Below are 26,148 nucleotides of genomic sequence, written 5' to 3'. Positions count from 1 at the left end.
ACTGAGAGGCTGGGGTAACTCCTACTGGCATTGTGGAGGTGTTCTGCAAAGCAGTTGTTCTGTTTGGTCTTGCCAACGTAAAAGAGATTACGTCATGAACAGTAAATGCAGTAGTCTAGATTAAAGGAAACGTCTGCGGCAGGTGTGTCTCGCGTCTTGGTGAGCAAGGAGAAGGTGAATAGGCAAGTGTTATACTTGTGTTTGCATGGGAAGGTGCTATGTGGTGAAAGGAAGCTTTAGGCGCCATGGGAACTTGTTGTTGGGGTGTTGTGCTACCATCAATCTTCCTTTCTGTGTTGTGTAGAAGACCTGTATAATTTTTTTATTGTGAGCATAACCCATTGATGACTCTTAACAAAAGACACATTTTATGCAATAAAAAAAGTTTATTGTATGATAGCAATAGATGCTAGGTACATTTATTACTTAGGACTATCAAGGAGTCAGATGACATGTCTGTCTCCATTGGGTCGTCATGCCAGACTGCTGATTTTTAACTAAAAAACTGTATGACATTCAGGGTGGATGGACTTCAATAATGCAGCTTCATATGAACTCTTTACAGTAATATTTCTGTAAACACCTTCTGTTCCTCTGTTACAAGGAGGAATTAGGAATACAAAGCACCTAATTTCAGAAATGTCAGGCAAGAAAGGTCTCATAAATGCTCTCTAAGCTGTAGTCACTGCTACCTGCACATCCGTTTCTGCAGATTGAGATGGGTTCATAACTGTGGTACCTTGGCAATTGTTTAGAAAGCAGTGTCTTCCTTATGAAGCCAGACAGCTGTGAACAGAGCACTAATGGGGACTTTCAGAAAACCGAGATCCAAGCCCCTTGCCAACTGAATTTGTACATCAAAGTTGTACTCAATCACTTGTTGTTCGAGACTCCTTAAATTAGCATTTTGTTAGGCTTTTGAATTTTATTATTAATCCTTTCCTGTCCTTTATTTTAATCTTTGGTTCATGGGATATGAAGAATATGTGCCAACAACACTTGCCTCAAATGGCTGCTCTTTCAATGCCTGGTGAGCATTAATAGGCAAGTTCACTGAAACTTCTGTCTTGACTCAATATTCACATTGCAGAAGGAATTGCTGATCTGTAATCAGAACTTTACCCTGTATTTTCCCTCCTTATTGTTGAACTAGTGTTGTTATCAAATGTTTTGTAAAAATCTCTGTTACAGTAAGGTATTTACCACAGAGAGAACACCCCTTTGAAATTTAATTGCATCCTATTTCAGGATGTATGATTGGATGATGGGTGCATTTTCAGCAGGGAGAAAGTAAGGACTATAGATGCTGGAGATCAGAGTCGAGTGTGTGGTGCTGGAAAAGCACAATAGGTCAGGCAGCATCAGAGGTGCAGGAGAATCACATTTCGGACATAAGCCCTTCTTCAGGAATGAGGCTGGTGGGTCACGGCTGAGAGGTAAATGGGAGGAGGGTGGTGTTGGGGGTGGGGGTGAAGGTCACTGAGAAAGCGATAAATGGATGAAGGTGAGGGAGAAGGTGATTGGTCAGAGGGGGCAGTGATGGACGGATTCGGAGGGCGGTGCTGTGTTGGAGGCTTGGGACTGGGATAATGTGGGGGGAGGGGAAATGAAGAAGCTGTTGAAATCCACATTTATCCTGTGTGGTTGTAGGGTTCTCCAAGGTGGAATATGAGGCGTTCCTTCTCCAGGCATCAGGTGGTAACAGTTTGGCAGTGGAGGAGGCCCAGGACCTGCATGTCCTTGACAGAGTTGAAGTGTTTCAGCAGGGAAGTTGAAAATATATACTTTAAAATGCTTGCGCACTTCATTCCCATTCAGCCCTGAATGGCTACCATAATATATCAGTGGGCAGGCTCCAAACTTAGCCCATTAATCTTTTTCAAAATGACAAATGGGCAATTGAGCTGTGATTAAGCCCAAATATTATACTGCCCGCACCATACGCAGTTGGCATGGAGAGGCGGACAAGAATGGGAAAGCTTTTCTTACACAAATTTATTGAAAAGGCAGAAAAGAACAGAGTATTACATTATTCAGGTAGTTCTCTGTGCTCAGCAGGGGCAGTCCTGCCAATACACCATGCTCCCCTTCCCCCTGCTGTGTCCACTCATTCTGCACCTGGCCTCCGAATGCTACCCACTCCATCCACTTGTCTTCCTACAATGCTGCTCAATGCCTTCGCACCAAAGCCCCCGATATGCCCTCTTCATCCTGAGTACTTTGTGTAGTCCTAGCAGTGGGCACTACTGGGTTCTCGTCCTGCTGCCCAATCAGATTGGCTGGCAGCTCGCAAGGGTATGACATCCTCCTGCTGAGGGAAAGGAGTCCCATTCACTGCCCGTTTGGATCACTGCCAGAATGTTGCTGTGGTGAGGCAGCTTTTTAAAAATAAAAATGGCTAGTCTAGAACCAAATTTTGTTACAGTGGGGTAGTATGGTGAATGGGGGAGTGGGGGGAGATGTCGAAGGGTTGGTCTGACCTTACTTTCTATCCTGTGCTTAACCTGATCATTTAACAAATGATAAACCAACACAACAAATCCAAAGAAAGCAGACCAGCTCGAATTTCTACTCTGAGGATTAATGAGAGACAGGTTTCTTGAACAGGGAGAAAGTGAGGACTGCAGATGCTGGAGATCAGAGCTGAAAAATGTGTGGCTGGAAAAGCGCAGCAGGTCAGGCAGCATCAAAGGAGGAGGAGAATCGACGTTTCGGGCATAAGCCCTTCTTCAGAAATCCTTTCTGAAGAAGGGCTTATGCCTGAAACGTCGATTCTCCTGCTCCTTTGATGCTGCCTGACCTGCTGCGCTTTTCCAGCCACACATTTTTCAGCAGGTTTCTTGAACAGCTTGGTATATCGGTAACAATTACTAATTCTGCAAATAGCTCAGGCTTACAATGTGCGTTCTGAACTATGACAGGGACTGCGTTGGTAATATATGTATTCATATAATTTAGTGTGCTTAATAGCTATCAATCATCACAATTTCTCACCTTTGGACTACATTCAAATACAGAGCCTGTTGTATGATTATTTTTCAAATCAATGAGCACAAAAATTACCTATTAACATTTAAATAATGTTGCTTTGCACGACTGCTGCCTTGGCTCAGGTTTTAATATGGACTAATATTTGAACTACCCAAAGACAATCATGTAATGAACTTCTTCTTGACACTAAGTGAAACTCTTTACAGATGGTGAATTTCACCTTGACTAAAGCTTCATCCAGCACCAAATGTGTTTTTTATAACTGAGAATCATCATTGCAAAATAAAAGTAAAAAGCCAATAGCTGAAAGTGACTTTTAAATTCCCCCAGTGGTAAAAGTAATATGCTTCTGCAAGAATGAAAGCTTGTTTACCAGCTGTTGCATTTGAGTCACAAGATTTCCGATTCACATCCCAGCCTAGGGCTTGTGCACAAATATAGGCTAACATTACAACTCAGTACTGAGCACTTGTAGGGGTTCTGCCTTTCAGATGAATTGTTAAACCAAGGACCTAGCTAGTGTCTGTTTGGAGAGATGAAAAAGAACCTGTGGTACTATCTTGAAGAAAAGCTGCTAAATCATCTCTGGTGCCCTGGACAATATTTATTCCCTCAATTAATATCACACAAGCAGAGAATCTGGTCATTATCAAATTGTTCTCTGTGGGCATTTGTGTGTTTTTGGCTGTTACAGTTTCTATATTGCAACAGTAACTACATTACACTAGCTGTAAAGCACTTTGTGATGTCATGTAGATGTGAAAAACACTATATACATTCGGAAAGGGAAAGGTGCACCAAGTACAGAAGTAAGGATGATTGCTGCAATGGCACAGGGCCTTGGTGGAACCACATCTGGAGTATTGTATACAGTTTTGGTCTTCTTGTCTGAGGATGGATGTTTTGTCTTTGGAGGGAGTTCAGCAAAGGTTTACTAGACCGATTCCTGGAATGGTCGGTCTGACAGATGAACCAAAACAGGATTGATTAGGACAATATTCATTGCAGTTTAAAAGAATGGATGGGGAGTCTTGTAGAAACCTTTAAAATTCTAACTGGACGAGACTGGCTAAGTAAAGGAAGGATGTTCCTGATGATCAAGAATTCTAGAGTCTAGATTAGAGTGGTGCTGTAAAAGCACAGCAGGTCAGGTAGCATCCGAGGAGCAGGAAAATCGACGTTTCAGGCAAAAGTTTTCAGACTTTTGCCTGAAATGTCGATTTTCCTGCTCCTCGGATGCTGCCTGACCTGCTGTGCTTTTACAGCACCACTCTAATCTAGACTCTGATCTCTAGCATCTGCAGACCTCACTTTCACCAAGTATTCTAGAACCTAGGGTCACAGTCTAAGGATACAGGGCAGACCATTTAAGACTGAGTTGAAGAGAGATTTCTTCACCCAGAGAATAGTTAGCCTGTGAAATTTCTGCCACAGATGAAGGGCTTACACCTGAAACGTTGACTCTCCTGCTCCTCAGATGCTGCCTGACCTGCTGTGCATTTCCAGCACCACACTCTCCACTCGGATCTCCAGCATCTGCAGTCCTCACTTTCTTCCTCTGCCACAGAAGGCCAAAACATTGAATGTTTTCAACAAAGAGTTAGAGATAGCTCTTGGGGCTAAAGGGGTCAAAGGGTGTAGGGAGACAGCAAGAACAGGGTACTTGGTTGGATGATCAGCCATGATCATATTGAATGGTGAAGCAAACTCAAAGGGCCAATGGCCTCCTCCTGCTTCTACTTTCTATGTTTCTGTTCATGTAAGTCTTTCTTTTTGCATTTCCTCCATATCTAGTTTGATTGTAGAGCAGCTGAGGATCCCTTTAAAAGTCTCTGATAATTTACTTCCTTTCAAACATAATCCATGGTGGGAGAATAGGAGCATGAACAGCAATTGTTATCAAAAGCAGAAATTGGTGTTAATCTCTAAATCACCTCATTTGAGTTCTATGTTTCTGAGGCTCCTGTCTGTTCAGATGTAAATTCCAATCAGTGGGAATTACACCTGCTGGAAAGGCTGACACAAATTTGGCAAAGATTAATTTCTAAATGCTTTTGCTCATTGTCTGAATGCAAATGAAACAGTAGATGGCATGAAAATCAGGCTCCATCATGTCTGTGACAGAATGGCATGGTTTCCTGTCATCATATTTATATGGTGAGTGGGAGAAGTTGGGTGGTTTCAAATAATGCTCTGTCATTAAGTCAAAGTAGGGATGTTTGCTGATGATTGCATATGTTCAGCGCCATTTGTAACTCCTCATGTAGTGAAGCCTTTTGTGTCCACCTACAGTAAGAGTTAGACAACATCAGGTTTGGACTGATTAATGGAAAGAAACATTAGTGCCATTCAATTACCAGGCACTGGCCATTTTCAACAAGAGAAAAAAATACTAATCACCCCTAAATAGTCAGTGGCATCACTACCTCTGTATCCTCTCCTGATTAACATCCTAGGGATTACCATTGACCAGATGCTGAACTGAACCAGTCATACAAATTCTGTAGCTAGGAGTCCAATGGAGACGAGACATTCTGTGGTGAGTAAATTACTCTTGCCTCCCAAATCTCTATTCACTACCTACAAGGGAACAAGTCATGAATCTGATGGAATAGTCTCCATTTGACTGGATGATTGCATTTTGAACAGCACTCAACAACAACATCCAAGATAAAACTGCCTGCGTGATTGACAGCTATCTATAATTTTCAACCTTCACTCCCTGCACCACCTAATATAAAACAGCAGCAGTAAGTACCATCTACAGTAGAGCAGTAACTCGCCATTACTTATTCAACAGCAATTTCTCAACCCATGACCTCCACCACATACAAGGAGAAGCTGAAAGTCACCCTCCAAGTCATACAGAATCCTGACTTGCAATATACCATTGTCTCTGGGCAAGAATGCTGAAATTCCCTTCCTAACAGCGATATGGCTTTCCCTATTTCACAAGAATTGCAGAGGTTCAATAAGGCAGCTCACCACCACCAGGGTGGACAATAAATGTTGCCCAGCCTGCACACCATGAACAAGTTAAAATAAGTTACCCTCTTAGATTTTATTTTCTTCAGAGTAATATATTGTTCTGCAAATTGAACCAGCCAACATCTATTTCAACAATATTATTGAGTTTAAGTTCCTGCAAGATACCTCTGTCTGATCTATTGCCAGTGTAATCCTGCATGTATAAAAACAGCATGTAGTATATTGACTTAAACTATTGATGGCAATTATGCCTGTTCTGTGCACTGATATCCATTGTATGTTTCTCTATTTATTATTCAGGTTAATATCATACCTACATTTGAAGAACTGGTCCAAGGTACTTGATAATGTTCAAGTGCAATGGATGAGCACAAATCAACAATACAGTCAGGGTGTTTTGCAAAATCTGTCCAAACAGTCCAAGCAGCAGAAATATTGTTTGTGTATGTTGACTGTTTATGGATGATATTTCTAGCTGTATGTCAGCTTTGCATTTGTGCCTGAGTTCTGCAAGTGAATTGTGAGCCATGAATAAAGGGGATAGGTCTTGTGACACAGAAGCATACTGTAATCTTTATTAGCTGGTTGAAATTAAGCTAAAACAAAGGACTCCCACAGGATAAATAAATCATGTTGGCTTCCAGAAAACAAGGCATAAAGCTGCATGATCCACTTGCTGTCCATGGTCACAAAAATACATTGAGTTGGTGGAATACATTTCTCTTCAGAAAGATTGCAGGCTGGCAATGTAGTAAGCAATACAGGTAAAATCATTATGGCATCATACCCCCTTGCTGAATTGTAGGGATCCAGCCCACAAATTTGCAGAGATTCGAGGTATCTAAGGACGCCACTTGTTAATTCACCTTGCCCACAAACATATTCTGTGTCAAAAAATAAGAAAACACAGTGATGCAGTAAAGATGTGAAAAATGTATTATATTTGCTTTTATTAACATCATGATTTTTATTGTTTAGGGAAAATTTTACTTTTGCCTGACCTTCCTAAGTAAAAGGCTTCGGAAGCTAGCCACTGGGAATCAGTTCTTGTGTTGTAAGGTGTAATAAAAGCGGATAAGCCTGATAGCTCTCTCACCCCTCACACAGCCCATCAGCCCAACATTTCTCATACTGCCAATCCTGACTCCCCATCAATCCACAAGCCCTAATACAAACCCAAGCCAGGTTAGTGCTAACTCATGCCAATCCACAGCTCCAACACATAAACATCACCAACCCCTTCTCGAGCTCCTATGTAAGCTCATGACAATCCATGAAACACATCACAATCCTTTGTCTTTACAACCTCCCTGCCAACTTGCCCAGCATCCACCTTGGGCAGATCTCAGGAGTCCTGCTGAGATTAAATAAAGTCTTAATTAACTATCACAGACTGAAGAAAAACTATTAATAAAAGCCCATTCAATATATTTAAATCCTTCCAAATTTAGATTAGATTACTTACCGTGTGGAAACAGGCCCTTCGGCCCAACAAGTCCACACCGACCCGCCTAAGCATAACCCACCCAGACCCATTCCCCTACATTTACCCCTTCAACTAACACTACGGGCAATTTAGCATGGCCAATTCACCTAACCTGCACATTTTTGGATTGTGGGAGGAAACCGGAGCACCCGGAGGAAACCCACGCAGACACGGGGAGAATGTGTAAACTCCACACAGACAGTCACCTGAGTATTACAGTATTATGAATGCAAATGTTTGTTTTTATGTCAAATACAGCTAAGACCTTAATAGCCAATTGGAGCTATCAACCAAATCATCAACTTACATACTGTGCTGCCCATCCCATCACTGTGATGATGATAGGCTGTGGAAGCACACAAGCACCAATAATAAAACAATGATGACCTTAGAACAAACGCATGTAGAAATTACAAACACCACTTGGTTTTCAACTCAGAGGCATAGCAGGCTGTTATTTCTTTTCTATTTTGAAATTGCAAGGGATTTAAATAATTTAACTTGACAGTTCCAAAGATTTTATCTCCTTTTTTCTCTGCATTTGTATAAACTCTCAAGAATCCTAGGTCACACACCAAGGGAAATGGACTTCACTACATCTAAAAGGCAGTGGTACTGGTGAGTTCAAACTCCCCCATCAGTGAATCATATCCTTCTGTCATCACCCTTTACCGAGAAGAAAATAGGATCTGTCAGAAATGGGTATGAGACATCCGAAACAAGGTTCCTGTCAACATTTTGAATAAAGTTGGGAGTTTCCATAAATCTGCAAACGTCTGAACTTAGAGTCATACATTCATTGGGGCACAGATGTAGGGCATTCAGTCCATGCCAGCTCTCTGTAGAACAAGCCAGTCAGACCCTCCTGCTCTAACTACAGTGTCCTGGAAGGATCTATCTAATTTCCTTTAAAACTCATTGACTGTTTCTTTGCCCCATCCTGTAAGCAACGAATTCTGGGCAACAAGATAATCATACATTGTTTAATGATCTGTTTGTTGATAAGTGATAGTGATAATCATTACAACATGTTTTTAAATCAAGAATATTCCCAAAAGAATAAGTAAAAGATGAATCGTTTCATTTTTGGCACATTAGTGTGTTGTATTTTTATGATGATTAACAGTTAATTGCAATGTAAGGAAAATGGTCCATTAAACATTGCATGAGGCATTAAATTATAACAAATATGCTGAAATTGGTGAAAAACAGATATAAATGCACTAGATGGAATTACAAAAGGGTATTTTCATTAAAGGAATTCATATTAATACTCTCTGAAAATTATATTTGGTTTTATTAACTCTTACGTTTTATTGTTTTGGGAAAGTTTCACTTTTGCCTTTTGGGAAAGAGATAGTTTAGGGCTAGCTATGCAAAGCTATAACATATTTAATGTGGCAGTAATTTTCTGAATTAAACAGACTGAAACATGTTGAGTAGATTCAGCATTTTTTTAAAGTCTTTAAAGAGGTGGTCACATTTCAAACATATAGAAGACTCATTAGGATAAAGGAGAATTTTTTTCAATGTATGCGGCAATTTGTTTCTTTTTCATTTGCGGGATATGGGTGTTGCTGAGTAGCCCAGCATTCATTACCCAAGGTGGTGATGTCTAATTCTTGCACTGTTACAATCCATGAGATGGTTAGAACACCCATAATGCTGTGATGAAAAAGTACCAGGATTTTGATCCAGCAACACCGAAGAAATGGCACTGTGGTTGCAACTCAAGAAGATGGCTGAGAGAGGCAGCTATTAAGGGAAATGAATTCGGGTGACACAGATGTTCCTTTTAGTGAAGTTGGGGAAGTGTGCTGAGTGGATGATTAGCTGCAGTGGGCATGCCGGCTGAGTGGTGTTGGGGAGTTGCTCTGGATGGGATTGATGGGGAAGATATTGCAGGCAATAATGACAGTGGTAGAGGATTAGCTTTATTGGGAGGTGGGCATATCACAGAAATAGACTGAGTGCAAGGTATTGAAGATAAGATGTTGGCACTTACATTGGCAAAATGGAGAGGCATGGTGTGGAAGTGCCGATGTTGGAGTGGGGTGGACACAACACCAGGCTATAGTCCAACAGGTTTATTTGGAAGTACACTGCTACCTGATGAAGGAGCAAGGCTCTGAAAACTTGTACTTCCAAATAAACCTGTTGGGCAGTAACTGGTGTTGTGCAATTTTTAACAAAGTGGAGAGGAACATTGACCTTCTTCCTACGGTGCTGGGAATCCCTCCAAATGGTTTAGACTATGTCACTCTGGGTGGCAGGTTTAGACCAGGCTGGCATGGTCTGCTGTGGGTTCCACTATTGGTCTTGGGAGAGGTGGAAGTCCTGTTTGTGCACCTCTGTCCCCCCACCTATTATCCAGCAGGACCTTGAGATTGTGGCCCGCAAAGTGAGGTACCAATTTCTCCTGTCTGCCATGTCCAGTGCAAATTTCAGGAACAATGCATGGCAGCCCAACACTAACAGTGCTTGTCTGGGTGTACAACATGTTATGAACCACTCAAAACATTCTTAAGCAGGCAGCCCAGACTATAACTTTGCAATTTGTTTCAGTAAGTGTACAGTGAAAATTAACTGCAGTAAGTTAGTGACGTTCGTTACCAGCTATTAAAACAGACAAAAAGTTTATTCACAAAATTACACAATAAAACGCAAAGAATAGAATAAAGAACCCCTACAGAACTCACTCTATCCAAACTAGACTGAATTATGCTGTTCTAAATATACACAACAGTCCCAATAAGCAAACCCCCTTAAAAAAAAGTTAAAAAAGGAACAGATGCTTACAGGTTGAAGTTAGAAGGGCAAAGAGAGAGAGAGAGAGAGAGCCTATTCACACAGTCCACTGCTGAACTCCCAACTAGTTCTGGACTGAACTGCTCAGCTAGAGAGCTGACCACTCCCCTTCCATTATACAGGTCAATTCTAAAACATGACCTGAAGTCTCATCTGTTTACATATAAACAAAAGGCTTCGCAAAATCTTTTTCATCTCTGTACCAAACCAGTCTGATTGGAGCCCGGCCTGGTTTATTACCCCTCTGAAAAAACTCAAGGACACAATATCCTTCAGAAAAGGAACAGTTTTTAGAAAAAAAAGACTAGCTTTGTGCCACCTTGCCCCTTAAAAAAAAGAACCATGAATATCAAAAGATACCTTCATTTTTACAACCCATCAAAAATCCGGTTAGTAGTCTAAACACTCATATACACTGTACTAACTATACACATGCAAACATTCACCACCACATGAGAATTCAGGCCGTGGCACACCTCCCACCAAATGCTTCCATATCTATTTGAGCCTTTTTAACGCATTGGCGATCATGTTTTTGCGACCTGCCATATGCACAATTGTCAAATTGAACGGCTGCAATAACAAATTCCATCTAAACAGTCTGGTATTTTTGTCCTTAAAGTTTTCCACACATGTCAATGGGTTGTGATCAGTGTATACCATTATCTCAGATGCATTGCTGGAAATATAAATACTGAAAGGTTGTAATGCCAACACCGAACCTAAATTTTCTTTCACCATCATTGAATATTTCTGTTGATGAACGTTCAACTTCTTGGAAAAATACCTGATGGGCCTTTCTATTCCCTTAACTTCCGCCTGCAGGAGCACCACACCAACACCCACATCACTCACATCGATGGCTTTGTATAATCCAGGGTGGCTAATACTGGGGCAGTGGTTGACACAGTTTTTAGGCTGTCAAGTGCCTTTTGACAGTCTGCTGTCCACTGAAACTTCTTGCCCTTTTTAAATAATTTGGTGGAGCAGCCACACTGCTAAAGTTCGGCACAAACGTTTGGTAAAATCCATTCAATCTCAAGAACTGTAACACTGCTTTTTTCGTCGATGGTGTGTGAAATTCCCCAATTACTTTCATTTTCACATCCCTTGGGGCTATTTGTCCATGTCCAATAATATGGCCCAGGAAGATGACTTGGGCTTCGGCAAATTCACTTTTAGCTGGGTTTACCACCAAGCCTGCCTTCCGAAATCAATCGAACAAGTCTGATAAATGCTGTAAATGTTCCTTCCATGAATGATTAAAAATCACCAGGTCATCAATATACACCACACAGTTGGGTAATCCTGCAATGACCTTATTAGTCAGCCTCTGAGATGTGGCCAGAGCATTTTTCATACCAAATGGCATGACTTTGAACTGATATAGTCTATTTGGCGTTCCAAAAACTGAAATTGCCTTTGCTCTCCCTAACAGAGGTACTTGCCAATAGCCTCTGAGCAAGACCAACTTAGAAATGTAAGTTACTTGTCACTTACATTTTTGACACAGTCCTCCAACCGTGGAATTGGATATGTATCATGTTTTGTAATAGTGTTGACTCCGCAATAGTCCACACATAACCATTGGGTACCATCTGGCTTTGGCACCATGACTATAAGTGAACTCCAGTCACTGTAACTGACTCGATTATGCCACCTTGGAGCATGTGCTCTACCTCCTTCTGAACCTGTGCCGACTTTAGAGGTCTATGCCTATAAGGATGTTGCTTAATCAGAACAGCATCTCCTATCTCTTCATCATGCACAATTAGGTTAGTACTTCCCAGTTTATTTCCACATATCTCCACGTGATGATAATAACTCTTTCAGGTCATTTCGATTTTCTTGTGGAATAACTTATCCCAATATTTGACAACTTCCTCACTGTCCAATTTGATTTGAGGAATGTCCAATTCAGAATCCACTGAGCTTCGTTCTTCCTTTTGTGCTGTAATCATTCACACCTTCCCCTTTTCTTTCCTTCCCTATCAAAATACCTTTTCAGCATATTCATATGACACACATGAGATTTCTTTCTGTCTGGAGTCCTTACCAAGTAGTTCATCTCACTCAATTTCTTCTTGATTTGATAAAGTCCACGAAACCTTGCTTTTAAAGGCTCACCTGTTACTTGAAGTAACACCAATACTTACCCCTAATTGCAAACTTGTAATTTCTTATCCACATTCTGTTTCATTGTGTGCTGTGATACTTTTAAATGCTATCTAGTCAACCGTCTAGCTTTATTTAATCATTCTCTAAATGGATGGTCTCTGCATTCTGAATTATTAATTTCTCCTTAATCAATTTTAATGGCCCTCTTACTTCATGCCCAAAAATTAATTCAAATGGACTGAATTTGGTAGATTCAATCGGTGCATCTCTGATCACAAAAGAACAAACAGAACTGCCTTATCCCAATCATCTGGATAATCCTGACCGTAAGCCCTCAACATGGTCTTTAGTGTTTGATGCCATTTCTCTAGTGCTCCCTGCGATTCTGGATGGTACACAGTAGATTTGAACTGCTTTATTTCCAAGTTATCCATAATCTTCATGAATACTTTGGATGTGAAGTTTAATCCTCGATCTGACTGGATCTCTAATCCTTATCTAGTTAAAAAAATAGTAATTCTTCTACAACCCTTTTAGCTGTGATGTTGCAATCTAGCAATCTGGCAATCTAGTTGACACATCCATTATTGTTAATACTTATTCCCACTTTTGGTTTGAGGTAGGGGACCTATGCAATCAATCAAGACTCTTGTGAAAGGTTCCTCAAATACTGTAATAGGTATTAAAGGTACAGGTTTTATTACTGCCTCTGGTTTTCCTATTAGCTGCATTCTTATGTAGTCCAGGCCAGTAAAAATGTCTTTATATTTTATGTTTTCCCCACCCCTAAATTACCTCCAACTGGTAGCTCATGTGCCACTTGCACTACCTCCTTTTTATATCTGACTGGCAAAACAAATTGATGAATCTCTGCCCATTTTTCATCAGCTTGAATGTGTGATGGTCTCTATTTCCTCATTAAGACATCATTTGTTAAGTAACAACACACAGGAATGCATTTACTCACCTTCTCTGTAAATGCCTTTTGATATAACTGTTTTAAGTTCTCATATTTCTGCTGTAACTCAATAAGCTTAGCAGAGCTAAAGATACTTGCATGTTTATCAAGCTGCTCCTGCTCTGTTGCACTTTCTGATCAAAAAAAGTCTTAGACAAAGCTATGTCAGCTTTCTTATCTGTGCTTTTTGATCTCTCCTGCTTCAGCTTGTGCCTCTGTGATCTTGTGATCACACAATCTGAGAAAATCCCTAAAGATCCTTCATTTCTTTAGTTGCGTACGTCTCCACTGGCTTTTCAACTAGAGAAGGCAGCACGCCTACCAGTGAATCAGCTATATCATTTGCAAGGACAAATTGTATTCCTGGAGTTGAGAGTTTGTCCAGTACTAACACAAATTCTCCACTCTTCTCTGGATTCTCTAGCCTCACTTTACATAATCAGCTACTTTTTGTCTCACCATGAATTCCTTTTCTGGCAATAGTCCCTCAGGAGTATATATCTCCTCATCCTTCAGCATTACAGACTGAGAGGATCCAGTGTCCCTTAATATTGTAATCTCCTTACCTACTACTCTTGGCCGATGTGAATAAACTTTACCTTTGCATGTACATTTTTTAAGCAGATCTGGCACTTCTCCTTAATCAACCTCTGAACATCTTGTACACTCCGAGAGACAGTTAGACAGTTGTTTAACTTGCCTTGTGCTTTTTGTTACTAGTCCAAAGCTCCCAGGCTTGTCTAGTTTTCCTACCTCTGGCTTTATCCTAGCCCACCAACACTGTGATTTCATGTGGCCCACTTTATTACAATGAAAACACCGGAACCTTTTAACTTCTTTGTTCCCCTCCCACTCCAACCGCAAGGGTTTCCTTTTTACCCTGTGGTGAGTTATCCTTATGATCTTCCCTGAGATCTACCTTTCCTTTTCCACGCGAGGATTTCTCTTTGCCCCAGTTTCTATCCCTGATGGACTGAAATTGATTCTGGAAGCCAAACCGAGTTTTATGGATCAGCTCATAGTCATCAGCCACTTCAGTTGGTAACCCTGCTGTTTTAGCTCTCTGCTCTTCCACATGAGTTTGCACTACTTCAGGCAGTGAACTTTTGAATTCCTCCAAAATAATTACCTGTCTAAGAGCATCAGAGGTTTGCTCGATTTTTTAAACTCCCACCCATCTATCGTAATTACTCTGGTTGATCCTTTCAAACTTAATTTAAGTTTGACCAGGGTCACTCCTCAGATCCCTGAAACGTTGTCTATAGACTTCTGGTACAAGCTCATATACACTTAAAATGGTTTTTTTCACCACCTCATACTACCCAGATACCTCTTCTGAATGCGAATACCTCACCAGCCCTACCTACCAGTTTTGTTTGGATCAACAAATCCCACATTGCCACTGGTCACTGCATTTGTTTAGTCACCTTTTCAAATGAGATGAAAAAGGCTTCCACATCATTCTCATCAAATTTAGGCAATGCTTGAACATACTTAAACAGTTTCTCACGAGGCTTCTGACTACCAGGGGCTTGCTCATCCTCACTCTCTTCCTCACTAAGCCTACCCTCAGCCTTTAACTCCAGCCTTTTAAGCTCACTTTCCTTTTTAATTGTCAGTTTCTGAAGTTCAAGAGCCTTCTCTTTTATTCTCTTCTGCTGCTCTCTCTTTTCCCTCTCTTCTGCTTTTAATCATAACTTAAACTGTTTCATTTCTGCCGCCCTTTTCTTATCTCTCGCCTCTAACTCATGCTGCTTCATTTGTAATTGAATTCTTGCCATCTCTATAGATTCTGATGGTTTCTCCATCAAGTTTAAATGCTGAGCTACTGCTGTAATTATCTCTCCTTTCCTCACAGAAGCAGGCAGTTCCAGTTCCAGTTGGTCTGCTAATTCCTGCAGCTTGGTATTATTCACTTTTTGCAAAACTTCCAAAGTCACCACATTCACTTTTGGCGACTGAACGAGCCATTACCATCCCAAGCTTTGTCTACTCAAACAAACTAACACCTGAAATAAAGACACTAGCACCTACCACTCGCTGTTTAAATCCCGCAAAGAGCCCCCAATCTGTTATGGACTAGACCAGACCCCCAAAACATTCTTAAGCAGGCAGCCAGACCATAACTTTGCAATTTGTCTTGGTAAGTGTACAGTGAAAATTAACTGGAGTAATTTAGTGATCACTACCAGGTATTAAAACAGACAAAAGTTTATTAAATTACACAATGAAACACAAAGAACAGAATAAAGAACCCGTACAGAACTCAGTCTATCCAAACTAGACTTAATTATGCTGTTCCGAATATACACAATAGTCCCAAAAGCAAACCCCTTAAAAAAACATTTAAAAAAGGAACAGATGCTTACAGGTTGACCACTCCCCTTCCATCATACAGGTCACTTTTAAAACATGACCACTTTGGCCTTAAGTCTCATCTATTGACATATATTAAAAAAAAACTCTCAAAATGCTTTTCATCTCTTTATCAAACTAGTCTAATCAGAGCCCAGCTCATTTAAGACCCTGCTGAAAATAGTTGCCAGGATTGGAGGATTTGAGTTATAGGGAGACGCTAAACAGGCTGGGACTGTTTACCCTGGAGCGTAGGAGGCTGAGGGGCGACCTTATAGAGGTTTACAAAATTATGAGGGGCACGGATAGGATAAGTAGGCAAAGTCTTTTCCCTGGGGTTGGGGAGTCCAGAACTAGACGGCATAGGTTTAGGGTGAGAGGGGAAAGATATAAAAGAGATCTAAGGGGCAGCTTTTTCATGCAGAGGATGGTACATGTATGGAATGAGCTGCCGGGGATGTGGTGGAGGCTGGTACAATTGCAACATTTAAGAGGCGTTTGGATGGGTATATGAATTGGAAGGGTTTGGAGGGATATGGGCCGGGTGCTGGCAGGTGGGACTAGATTGGGTGGGGATATCTGGTTGGCATGGACAGGTTGGACCGAAGGGTCTGTTTCTGTGCTGTACATCTCTCTGACTCTAAGGACACAGTATCCTTGATAAAAGGAACAGCTTTTAGAAAAAAGGGACCAGCTTTGTGACCAACAAGCTTCTAAGGTTGGCTTGAAGCACAACGGAAGTTGCAGAACTCTGGGTTATCACTGAGGGTTGAGTTGTTCAGAGAATGGTGCCTGTTAAGATGGGGCTGGACTCGGAAGTGATGAATGTCATAGGGGTGGAATTGGTCGTTAATGAGGCAAATTTGACAAGATATGGTGAGAAAACCTAATCAGCCTTTGGTGGAAGTTGCTCAATAAAACTCAGCACGACTCTGACCTACCCATAAGAAAACTAAGATTCTACCCAAGAGATGAGTCATTCACTGCAAATTGTTGGATTAGTGCCTCTAGGTTGGGTGCAAGGGTCATGCAGACGTTCAAATGTGGCTAACTCAGTGGAAATTACCCAAAAGGTTAAAACTTTCATTGGGAAATCCCCTGACTTGCTGACCCCGTGAAAAATGCTCCCAACTCCAATTTGGACACTTCAGAGGGTTCCGATGTACTTAGCTAAAGGGTGATCCAGAAACCACTAGAGGATTAAAACCTGCTCTAAGTCCTGAAGAACTATTAAGAAGACTCATCACTGATTATCCTTCACAGGAGACAGTTTGATCTGACACAGGCAAAAGTTAGGACTGCAGATGCAAGAGATTAGAGTCGAGAGTGTTGTGCTGGAAAAGCACAGCAGGTCAGGCAGCATCCGAGGATCAGGAAAATGAACGTTCTGGGCAAAAGCCCTTCATCAGGAATGAGGACACCATGCATCCCTTATAGACCCAAACGCCACCTCTAGGAATCCCTGGTCACTGAACCTAACCCAAACCTGAATTTTTTGTTCCATTCATTGTATGTGGGTGAAACTGATTGGGCCAGCTGTACTGGCATGGTGCCCTCCTGAACTGCTGTCATCATGTGGTATAGGTAGACCCAGAATTCCATTAGGAAGAGAGTTTGGGGGTTTTGACATAGAGATACTGGAGGAACAACCATATATTTTCAAGTAAAGATGGTGAAACTTGTTCTTCTAGATAGTAGTAGTTGTGTGTTGGAAGGTGCTATATCAACAGCCTTGGAAAATAAACTGCCTTTCTTCAGGCTTATGGTCCTTGTAGTAATCTGAAGGCTTCTGCCAGTATCATCTTCACCCACACCTTTAGCCATCCAGGAGCTAATCAGATATTTGTTGCCAGGCTGAAGGTTTTTGTCATCTACAACTGGTCACAATTCCACAAACCAATCAGCAACCTGTTGCCAGCTGAATCTCTTTTTGTACACACACATGGTGCCAGCTTATCTATACCCAGCTTCCCAGATTGCTTGAACAAAGCAGCAATGTAAACATGACTTACAATGATTTATAGTAATCCTTTTTAAAAGCAGTCCTTTCCCCAAATTCAGTCCACAATCAAACTTACAGAAAAAAAAACAAGAAAGGTAGTGTCTTTACACCGTGGTGGGATTTGAACTCATGTCCTCAGAGAATTAGTTAGGTCTCTTGATCACTTATCTAATGACCATTAAGCACTGCCTCCCCTTGTACTGACTCTCCACCATTTGACCTACCCTAAGCATTCATCCACTTCATTGCTGCCTTACCTGGCAACCATTCCCTCACTCAACTAGCTCTAGAACCCCTCATTTACCTGACAAATCTGTCTACTCTCAGTAACTGTGACAGACTTCAAGCCATTAATACCTTGGAATATCATAATGATTGTCATTAAAAATTGAGTAGTTTCAATATGTATCCCCTTCACTGCTGGCTGTGTGGAATCCTAGATTCTGCTAATTGGCTATCGCTGGGAATTCTCCATGGAAATTCCTCTAAAGGAATATTTCTTTGTTTAATCAGGATATAAGATAGGGTATCAAATCCTGATTTGAAAACTTGACTATGGGTCTAGATTAGAGTGGTGCTGGAAAAGCACAGCAGGTCAGGCAGCATCCGAGGAGCAGGAAAATTGACGTTTCGGGCAAAAGCTCTGCCTCTATTCCTGATGAAGGGCTTTTGCCCAAAACGCTGATTTTCCTGCTCCTTGGATGTTGCCTGTCCTGCTGTGCTTTTCCAGCACCACTCTAATCTAGACTCTGGCTTCCAGCATCTGCAGTCATTGTTTTTATCAAAATGAGTATGGCTGACACAGTTCAGTTTCTGTTCACTGGTAGCCCCAGGACGTTGATGTGATTTTGACATAAATACCACATCACAGAAATTATTTCCCAGAAAAACAATTTTAAAAACAAACCACAGTAATTTCAGTTCTGTTCATGTGAGCATCATCAGCAGCTGTGACCTGAAACTCAGAGAGTGGTAATGAGAGTCACAGTAGTCCATTAAAAATAAAGTCGAAGTGTAATCTGTCAAAACTAACATTTGAAAGGACCAGGGAAAGATTAGAAACTAGAGATAATGATCAAAGAACACAATTGTGATGCTAAAATGGATTCCCTTCAGCAGGATGTTTGTGTGAGGGTGCTGCGTAGATTTGAAATTGAGACTGATGTTTTCAATCATGCTTAATGTCTTACAAAATGTAATCAATTCCATGCACATTCTTTTGGTCTTATAATGCATTCTCAGGCCTTGCCTCGGAACATCCTGCTTCTTCTCCCTAGGCAAAAGCTTCCAACTGGAGAAGATTTATAGCTCTGTGTAGTAGACAGAGGCTAGTCCCACTGTTTCCTATTGAAATTATAAGAACAAAAGAAATAGGAGCAGGAGTGGACTATTTAGCCCTGTCCACCATTCAATGAATTTGTGTGTGATCCCAAGTCTGAATCCTACCTTCCTACACCATTCTCATGTCCCTCAGTTCCCTCTACATCCAAAAAATATAGATCTCTGTGTTGAACACAGCTCTCTGATTAACCTCGTTTTGAAAATCACTGCTCCTTGAGCAAAGAAACTTCTTATCTCTGTTTTAATTTGCTGCCACCTGATCTTGAGATTGTGACTCAAGTGAAAATCAATAAGAATCATGAGTGGAAACCCTAGCCAATCTTCATATTTGCCAAGGGAACGTATGGCCAATTAAAAGTTCCTAGTCCTTGCCCAAGAGCAGGTAAAAAATGCATGGATAGGCTTTGGTCCATTAGACGATAGTTTCCCCATATCCAAATCTGTTTAGATTCAATAATGTAATGTTTCAGGAACATTTATGAGTGTGTTCTGCACAATCTAGAGAAAATTAGCCAATGCACCACAAGAGGTGAAGGTCATTTTGAAGTATGGGGTGTATAAGCTACCTGAAGTGAAGATCAAGTTTTTACAATCTTTAGATAATGATCCGACTCCCGTTTTAAAGCCATGATTGAATCTGCGTCCATTACACTCGCAGGCAGTATATCCCTGATCCTGACCATTAGGTGGATAAAAATGTTTCCTTGTATCACTGTTGATTCTTTTGCAATCACATTAAATCAATGTTCTCTGTTTCTCAACCTTTCCATCAAAGGGAAGAGTTTCTCCCCGTTTAGACTCCACATGATTTTGAACATCTTTATCAAATTTCTCTTCTCTAAAGGAAACAGTCCCAGCTTCTCCAATCCATTCACATGAGAGACGTTTTTCCTCTGTGGAACCATTCTCATGAATTTGAGAATTTTATATATTCAGATACTTATTGATTTATTGATAAATGTCACATAGTGGATACAATTGTGCACCAGGCTGAATACTGAGACAGCTTAGCAGGGAGGTAAAATAACAAATACGAGGAACACATGAAAAAAAGTACTGGCAGATAGCATGAAAGGAAATCCCAAAGTCTTCCATAACCACGCTATTTGTAAAGGGTGGCAAAAGGAGGAGCAGTGCCAGTTCAGGCCATAAAAGGTGATTTACACAAAGAGGTAGGAGGCGTGGAGCAACTGTTAAGTGAACACTTTGTAACTGTCTTTACCTATGAAGAAAACTCCACCCAAGCCATAGTGACAAAAGAGGAAACTCTGTCAATAGAAGGGTTTAAAATTGATAAGAAGGTATTGAATAAACTGTTGATGCTTAAACTTGATCAGACCCAGGGGACATGAAGAAAGTGAAAATGAAAATTGCAGGGATCATGGTAATGATCTTTCAATCTTTCTTGGATTCAGGGTTGGTGCCACAGGCTTGGAGAATTGCAAACATTATGCCCTTGTTCAAGAGAGGCTGAAAAGATAAGCCCAGCAATTATAGGCCTGTCATGATAACTTTGGTGATGAAGAAACTTGTAGAAATGGTTATTTGTAATACAATTAATAGTCATATAGAAAATGTGGGTTAATTTGGAAGAGTCAGCATGGACTTGTAAAGGAAATATCATGCCTAGCCAACTTGTTGCAGTTTTTCTGAAGACATAACAGACTAGATGAAGGGAAGGCTGTAGATATGATGTTACATGGATGGCTAAAAGACGTTTGATATAGTGATATAAAACAGACTCGTGAGGAAGGTGATAGACCAGGGAATAAAAGGGACAGGAGCAACATGGATACAAAACTGGCTGAGTAATAGTACATGGGCGTTTTTTAGTGCTGGAGAAATGTTTCAATGCAGTTGCCCAAAGATCAGTACTGGGATGTTTGTTTTTCCTGATATATAGGTCTTGATGTGTAGAGGACAATTTCAAAGTTTGTAGATGTAAACTCGGAAGACTTGAAAACTGAGGAGAATATAGAACTTTAAAAAGATGTTGACATGTTGGTGGAACAGGCAGAAAGGTGGCTATGAAGTTTATCGTGGAGATGTGTGAGGTATTACACTTTGTAGTAAAGAACATTGAGTGACAGTATAAAACAAAGGGTACCATTCTAAAAGATGTGCCAGAGCAGTGGGATCTGAAGGTGTACATGCTCAGGTCACTAAAAGGTGACAGGTCAAGTGGAAAGAGCAGTTAATAAAGCATGCAGTATCCTGGGCTTCAGTAATTGGTACAAGAACAGGAAGACTATGATAAAATTATTTGGGACCCTGATTAGACCTCAGCTAGAGTATTGTGCACAGCTCTGGACACTGTCTTCCTTTAAGAAGGGTGTAAATGAATTGGAAAAAGTGCAAAAGAAGTTTACAAGAATAGTTCCAGAGATGAGAAACTTCAGTCATCAGGATAGGTTGAAGAAATTAAGACTGTCTCCAAAGAGAGGAGAAACTGAGGGGAGATAGATGTTTTCAAAATTGTGAGACATCTGGACAGAGTAGATAGGGTGAAACTGCTCCCACTCATAAAATGATTGAGAATCAAAGGGCACAGTTTTAAAGTGTTTCACAAAGAAGCAATTGTAAGGTGAGAAACCACTTTATCATAGAGTGAATGGTTTGGGAATGGAATGCACTGCCTGCAGGTGCGGTGGAGACATTTATTTGAGCATTCAAGAGGACATTGCATGACTATTCAAATACAAACAGATGCAGGATTAGTGGAAAAGACTGGAGATTGGCTCTAAGTCAAATGCTCAGAGAGCCAGTGCAGGCATGAAAGGATGAATGGTCTTATTCTGTGCCATAACAATTCTGTGATTCACTAAGGAATTAATTCAAGTACACCAATAAAACTAGTAAATTGTTCAGAATAACCTTTTAAAGACATTTTTGAATATTTTAATTCAGAAAGTATCCTGGACACTCTGAGTCATTGTGATAAATTCATTTCCAGCTCTACTCCTTGTAAAAAAGCTATACCAGTTACCACGCTTAAATAATTAAAGCATTACTTTACAGTACAAAAAAGGAGTTATGTTATGCTGACTAATTGCACTGGTTCATGGAAGTTTATGATGATATAGTTAGAGGAAATTTAATGAACACAAGCCCCAATGTTTGCCACAATGTCCCAATACTGCGACATTATTCTTAAGAATCTTAATTTGTATCTGATCTGACTTACTTTTAAGATTACATAACATTTAATTGACAAAGGTACACTAACAAGACACAGGAATTTCAGATATTGAGCAAACTTTAGTTCCCTTTTTGACTTGAGAGATTTCAAGAGGCTTTTATGAAGTATTTCAGAAGGAAATTCAATATATCACCTTTCTGCAACAAATAAATCTACTCTAACCATCTCACTAAACTGTGATACATGTGCTTGAGTGGTATGCCTCCTTGTCAAGCACACAGTCAGAGGTTCAAATTTCAGAGCAATTGGCTCCTCATCCTGATACTACTACAATAAGTGATATTAGATCTTTGTCATTGAACAGAATGTCACATCATGGTAAGCTGTTCCAAAATTAAAACATCAGTTTTGTCAAAAAACAAATGCTGGGAATATTGTTCGAGATGATCCGATTTATTACCTGGGCTGTGTCTAACCTCCTCAATGAAGGTAGATGCATCATGGAAAATAAACCTTATGAAACATTTTATTATTGTTTTCAGTGGCATTCTGTTCCACTGATTTTATTTTTACAATTTGGAAGAAGTTCAGAATATTGGAAATAAATGTACCAGAGATTATTGTATAGAGATGATTGAGTTTTTAAAAATTCAATATAATAACTATATCATATCTATGCCACCACAATCTATCCTTCTTGGAACATAATCAGTTGCTTCCCAGTGGCCTCCTTTACTTTAATAGAACTGTAACGTCACAACAGGGGATAGCCAGCCAAACCAAATCATCCACACTACCACTGGATTTGCAACACAATCAAATTAATATATTCAATGGCCCTCAAAATTGCCCAATTGTTCTTAATGAGACTTTACAAATAGCAGATCTTGGACACCAAGGTTATAACTTAAGCAAAAAAATTAACAATTTATCATTAATAATGTCACTTTAGTAGAACACAGATAAATAACAAGGCAATCTAATTGGCATCCCAATATTCTTTGATCATCAACAAGCACTCACACCCTGACAGACAGACAGGCACAGTTAAGGGATACATTTTAAAAAGAAATAAGAGAATCATAATTTGTCAGTCGATAGTTGTTTCAATCATAAATATCTGGTCTTCACAAAATCCTTGGTTGTACATCTTGCTTGAATTCTGAAGTCACCAGGCAATGCAAACAGCTTCAGCAGACCCCTGGAGAGTTTTACTTCTTTCTTACAGACTAGGATTCTTTTCTCAGAACTTTCAACAAGTTGATAACTGGAGAGAAACTAGAGAGAGCAAAACCAAAAACAACTCAACCCAGAAACTTCCAAAAAAAAAAACACCTGCCCAAAACCCAGTCAAATCCAGTTCAGTCTTTGTTTTCACATTATGTATGGTTGGCTGGCCAATCTTCTCATGATTGACCAATTCAATGTTCAACCAGCTGTCAGTCCTGAGTATAGCAACAACTCAGTTCTGAATTGTCTACTGTGTCGTTAGACTAGCAATTAACCTGCATATCTTTCTGGGCCAGTTCCAAACAGCAAACATCCATCTTCGGTTCTCTTCTCTTTTTTTAAAAACAAACAGCTGTTCAAAGTTCAATTCTCAACTTCAACTCATGGTTTCAAATAAAAGATAAATTAAAAAGTAGTGACGCTCTCAGCGTAATCACTTGTTTCTGCTGAAATTCTGTGGAGCTCAACATGTTACAGACAACTGTGATCATATTGTGTGCAACAAGTCATTAAAGTAAATGATGTTAATTAAGAACAGATCAAGAACTTCAAAATCAGCAACCAGAATGCACAGTGGACCATCAGCAACAGCAGAATTCTGATCAATCACAATGTGTATTCCACTGGCTGGATACATCCCTTTTTCACCAAAGAGAAAAAGTACATGCTATGCGACAAAAAAAAATGCATTGGATTATCCCTCACCATTTTCTTCCACCTTCCTGCAGCCTTTGATTTAACCCATCGTCCTCCATCACCTTCCCTTTGTCATGAAGACCAGTGTCATTACTCTCTCTTGGCTTCAGCCTCAGCTGAAAGATCATAGCAAAAGCATCTCCAACAAAAACAAAACTTTTATTCCCCTCAGCTACTAGTGCTGGTCAATCTCAAGGCTCTGTTCTTGGCCTTTTCACCTTCCTCATCTAAATGCTTCTCCTTTGTAGCATATCCTACAGATGTCAAGTCAACTTCCACAACTAAATTAATGATATCAAGCCAAATGTCTCCTCCAACAGTTTAGTATTACTGGAATGTTAGCCTAAAATCATGTGGTACAATTATCTCTCGTTAAACATTCGGTAAATGTCATTGTCAGCACAATGGTCTTAGCATGAATCCAATTTGTCTCTTTGGCCATTAACTCAATGTTTGCCTGTCCCTATACTTTCTCCAACATAGAAAGTTCTCTAACTCTGTAACATTGCTAGGTGCTCATCCACTCCATGGTAATGAAATTTAAATTTTCAGATATCATTTCTAAGATAATCAATGATGTGGTCTCCAATGAATGCTTGGTAATCTATGGGAAAACCGTGGCAATTTTATCACAAAAACCTGAGCATCATTAAAGACTTAAAAATTCAAAGAATTTCATTCGGAAAGCCAAAAATGTGAACAAAGTAGTTCTAAACATACAATGCCGCTACAACTTTTTCAGTTTGCCCTCTCAGTAATTGTTGGAATTGAATTTTGTGTGTTTGTTCTCAGTTTACTCACTATGAACCCCAAAGTTAAAATTCATTAGAAGCTGGAACTATTTTTAAGACATTGGGAACACTATTTTTCCACCTAATTTATCAGGTTATATTTTAAAATTCCATGTTATTTTATCATTTACTCTATGCTTTACTGAAAATAAACATTAAAGTTAGCATTTAAAATGAGTAAATCCCATGGAACAGATGCCATTGTCTTTTGCAGTCATGATTCTGTCTTATTCAAAGAATGTGGGCATCACTATTTGGACTAGCATTTATTGCCCATCCTTAATATCTCTTGAGAAGGTGTTGGTAAGCTGCCTTCTTAACTGCTGTGTTCCTTTTGGTGCAGGAAGACTCACAATTCTATTAGGAATTGAGTTCAAGAATTATGACCCAGTGACACTGAAGGAACGGTGACATATTTCGAAGTCAGGGTAATAAGTGGTCTGGTCTGGAAGAGTACCTGCAGCTGTTTGTGTTCCCATGCGTCAGCTGTCCTTGTCCTTCTAGGTGTGAGTGGTCATAGTTTGGAAGGTGTTGTTTCATGAACCTTTGTGAATTTCTACAAGGCATCATTTAGATAGTACACACTGCCACAACTGAGTGTCGGCAGTGGAGGGGGTGGATGTGGTGCCAATCCAGCTCACTGTTTTGTCCTGGGTTGTCTCAAGCTTTTCCAGACAACTGAGAAACCTACCATCAGAGCCCTACCTTGTGCCAGCATATGCAGAGTCAGGATGTGAGTTACTTGGCACAGGATCTACACATGTATTCATTCAAAATTCTGACTGCAGCATTCCATTAGAAATGGTTATTAAATCACCTGCCAATGAGAATTTCTGTATTACATTGCTGATTAATTAACTTTGTCACTTAAGCTGTTTAAGTAGTTTGGTTTTACCTAAGAGGCATGAAAGATTACATTGTGACTGGTTGTTACTTTGCAAATGACTAAAATTTGGTCTTAGAGGCTGTATCTTTCAGAACAGTGTTAGTAAAAGTTTGTTACAATGTGGGCCATAATTTACACTGGAAAATATAGCTTCTTCCTGTGCTCAAAAGGAGAAACATATAGATTATCATACTCAACAGTCAAGAAAAACAAACATTTGATCTTTCAGTTCATTGCTAAATCCTTAAATTGAAAATGTGCACGCCATGAGAAATCCTCAAACAGTTCAGCTGTCAATGAATGAATATGAAAGCAATAATATTTTGTATCAGATGTTTCTGCAAAACAGAGAAACTATG

The sequence above is a fragment of the Chiloscyllium punctatum genome, chromosome 26 (assembly GCF_047496795.1).
Source record: "Chiloscyllium punctatum isolate Juve2018m chromosome 26, sChiPun1.3, whole genome shotgun sequence".
Lineage (NCBI taxonomy): Eukaryota > Metazoa > Chordata > Chondrichthyes > Orectolobiformes > Hemiscylliidae > Chiloscyllium > Chiloscyllium punctatum.
Note: the sequence above shows the minus strand (reverse complement) of the source record.